We start from the raw sequence: 4,398 nt of genomic DNA on the forward strand, positions 1-4,398 counted from the left end.
AAGCCTCTTTAACCATCATCATATGTTAGTTCAGGATGCAAATATGTATTAAAACAATATTGTTATATTTTTGATTTTTTTTTCAAAATCTATGTATCTACCCATACGAAATATTGAGTTTTACGTTAAACGCTCTATATACTGAACCTAAACTTTTTAGTGTTGTTTTAAAATTTCTAACCACATTATACGTTTGTATTAATGTATGTTAAACACTCTTTCATGGTATATGAGAATCGTTATAATTTTTTATCAATTTATTGAGTAAAACTTCATATTACTCCCTAGATAGGTGGAATAACCACTGTCGAATCACCATTTCTTGAAAAACGGGGACAACAACGGCTCCAAACCTCTTTAAACATCATCATATGTTAGTGAAGGATACAACTATACATTGAAACAATATTAACAAATTTTTTGAAATTTTCTCCAAATCTATGTGTTAACCCCTACGAAAATATTGAACTTTTCGGTAAATGCTCTATATACTGAAGCCTATGATCTTTAGTGTTGTTTTAAAATTTCATTGAAAAAATATTAAAAAATTTTTTGAAATTTTCTCCAAATCTATGTGTTAACCCCTACGAAAATATTGAGTTTTTGGTAAATGCTTATATACTTAAGCCTATAATCTTTAGCGTTATTTTAAAAAATTTAACCACATTCTAAATTTGTATCAATGTTATTTAAACTCTCTTTCATGGCACATGGGCATCTTTCTTATTTTATATCAATTAATTTTGTACAACTTCATGTAATCCCTAAATTAGTGGATTAACCATTACAAAATCGTTATTTTCTAGAGAAACATAGACAACAAAGGTTCCAAGCCTCTTTAACCATCATCATATGTTAGTTCAGGATGCAAATATGCATTAAAACAATATTTTTTTATTTTATTTTTTTCAAAATCTATGTATATACCCTTACGAAATATTGAGTTTTACGTTAAACGCTCTATATACTGAAGCCTAAACTTTTTAGTGTTGTTTTAAAATTTCTAACCACATTATACATTTGTATTAATGTATTTTAAACTCTATTTTACAATATATAGGAATCGTTATAATTTTTTTATCAATTTATTTAGTAAAACTTCATAATACTCCCTAAATAGGTGGAATAACAACTATAGAATCGCCATTTTCTTGAAAAACGGAGACAAAAAAGACTCCAAATAGAGAAACATAAACAACAAAGGTTCAAAGCCTCTTTGACCATCATCATATGTTAGTTCAGGATGTAACTATGCATTAAAACAATATTTTTATATTTATGATTTTTTTCAAACTCTATGTATAAACCTATACGAAATAATGAGTTTTACGTTAAACGCTCTATATACTGTGTTGTTTTAAATTTCTAACCACATTATACATTTGTATTAATATATGTTAAACTCTATTTCATGGTATATGGGAAACGTTATAATTTTTTATCAATTTATTGACTAAAACTTCATATTACTCCCTAAATAGGTGGAATAATCACTGTAGAATCGCCTTTTTTTTTCTTGAAAACAGAGACAACGGCTCCAAACCTATTTAAACATCATCATATGTTAGTGAAAGATACAACTATGCATTAAAACAATATTGTCAAATTTTTGGAAATTTTCTCGAAATCTATGTATTAACTAACCCCTACGAAAATACTGAATTTTTGGTAAATGCTTTATATACTGAAACCTATAATCTTTAGCGTTATTTTAAAATTTATAACCACATTCTAAATTTGTATCAATGTCATTTAACTCTCTTTCATGGTACATGGACATCTTTCTAATTTTATATCAATTAATTTTGTAAAACTTCATGTAATCCCTAAATTAGTGGAATAACAATTATAAAATTGTTATTTTATAGAGAAAAATAGACAATAATGGTTCCAAGCCTCTTTAACCATCATCATATGTTAGTTCAGGATGCAAATTTGCATTAAAAAAATATTTTTATATTTTTGTTTTTTTCAAAATCTATGTATATACCCATACGAAATATTAAGATTTACGTTTAACGATCTATATACTGAAGCCTAAACTTTTTAGTGTTGTTTTAAAATTTCTAACCACATTATACATTTGTATTAATGTATATTAAACTCTATTTCATAATATATAGGAATCGTTATAATTTGTTTATCAATTTATTGAGTAAAACTTCATATTACTCCCTATATAGGTGGAATAACCACTGCAAAATCGTCATTTTCTTGAAAACCGGAGACAACAACGGCTCCAAACCTCTTTAAACATCATCATATGTTAGTGAATGATGCAACTATGTATTAAACCAATATTGTCAAAAAAATTGAAATTTTTTCAAAATCTATGTGTTAACCTTACGAAAATATTGAGTTTTTGGTAAATGCTTTATATACTGAAGCCTATAATCTTTAGCGTTATTTTAAATTTTATAACCACATTCTAAATTTGTATCAATGTTATTTAAACTCTCTTTCATGGTACGTAGGCATCTTTCTAATTTTATATCAGTTAATTTTGTAAAACTTCATGTAATCCCTAAATTAGTGGATTAACCATTATAAAATCGTTATTTTGTAGAGAAACATAGTCGACAAAGGTTCCATGCCTCTTTGACCATCATCATATGTTAGTTTAGGAAGCAAATATGCATTAAAACAATATTGTTATATTTTTGATTTTTTTAAAAATCTATGTATATACCCATACGAAATATTGAGTTTTACGTTTAACGATCTATATACTGAAGCCTAAACTTTTTAGTGTTGTTATTTCTAACCACATTATACATTTGTGTTAATGTATTTTAAACTCTATTTCACAGTATATGTAGGAATCGTTATCATTTTGTTATCAATTTATTTAGTAAAACTTCATAATACTCCCTAAATAGGTGGAATAACCACTGTAGAATCGCCATTTTCTTGAAAAACGGAGACAGCAAAAGCTCTAAACCTCTTTGAACATCATCTAATGTTAGTGTAGGATGCAACTATGCATTAAAACAATATTGTCAAATTTTTTGAAATTTTCTCAAAATCTATGTGTTAACCCCTACGAAAATATTGAGTTTTTGGTAAATGCTTTATATACTTAAGCCTATAATCTTTAGTGTTATTTTAAAATTTGTAACTACATTTTAAATTTGTATCAATGTTATTTAAACTTTCTTTTATGGTACATGGGCATCTTTCTAATTTTATATCAATTAATTTTGTAAAACTTCATGTAATCCCTAAATTAGTGGACTAACCATCATAAAATCGTTATTTTCTAGAGAAACATAGACAACAAAGGTTCCAAGCCTCTTTAACCATCATCATATGTTAGTTCAGGAAGCAAATATGCATTAAAACAATATTTTTATATTTTTTTTTTCAAAATCTATGTATATACCCATACGAAATATTGAGTTTTACGTTTAACGATCTATATACTGAAGCCTAAACTTTTTAGTGTTGTTTTAAATTTCTAACCACATTATACATTTGTATTAATGTATGTTAAACTGTATTTCATGGTATATGGGAAACGTTATAATTTTTTATCAATTTATTGACTAAATCTTCATATTACTCCCTAAATAGGTGGAATAACCACTGTAGAATCGCCATTTTCTTGAAAAACGGAGACATATACATTAAAACAATATTGTCAATTTTTTTGAAATTTTCTCCAAATATATGTGTTATAACCCCTACGAAAATATTGAGTTTTTGGTAAATGCTTTATATACTTAAGCCTATAGTCACTAGCGTTATTTTAAAAAAATTAACCACATTCTAAATTTGTATTTATGTTATTTAAACTCTCTTTCATGACACATGGACATCTTTCTAATTTTATATCAATTAATTTTGTAAAACTTCATGTAATCCCTAAATTAGTGGACTAACCATCATAAAATCGTTATTTTCTAGAGAAACATAGGCTTCTTTGACCATCATCATATGTTAGTTTAGGATGCAAATATGCAATAAAACAATATTGTTATATTTTTGATTTTTTTCAAAATCTATTGTGTTAACCCCTACGAAAATATTGAGTTTTTATATACTGAAGCCTAAACTTTTTAGTGTTGTTTTAAAATTTCTAACCACATTATACATTTGTATTAATGTATGTTAAACACTCTTTCATGGTATATGAGAATCGTTATAATTTTTTATCAATTTATTGAGTAAACCTTCATAATACTCAATAAATATGTGGAATAACCACGGTAGAATCGCTATTTTCTTGAAAAACAGAGACAACAAACGCTCCAAACCTCTTTAACATCATCATATGTTAGTGAATGATGCAACTATGCATTAAAAAAATATTGTCATATTTTTTCAATTTTTTTCTAAATCTATGTGTTAACCCCCTACGAAAATATTGAATTTTTGGTAAATGCTTTATATACTGAA

This window comes from Brassica oleracea, chromosome C5, assembly GCF_000695525.1.
Source record: "Brassica oleracea var. oleracea cultivar TO1000 chromosome C5, BOL, whole genome shotgun sequence".
Taxonomy (NCBI): Eukaryota; Viridiplantae; Streptophyta; class Magnoliopsida; order Brassicales; family Brassicaceae; genus Brassica; species Brassica oleracea.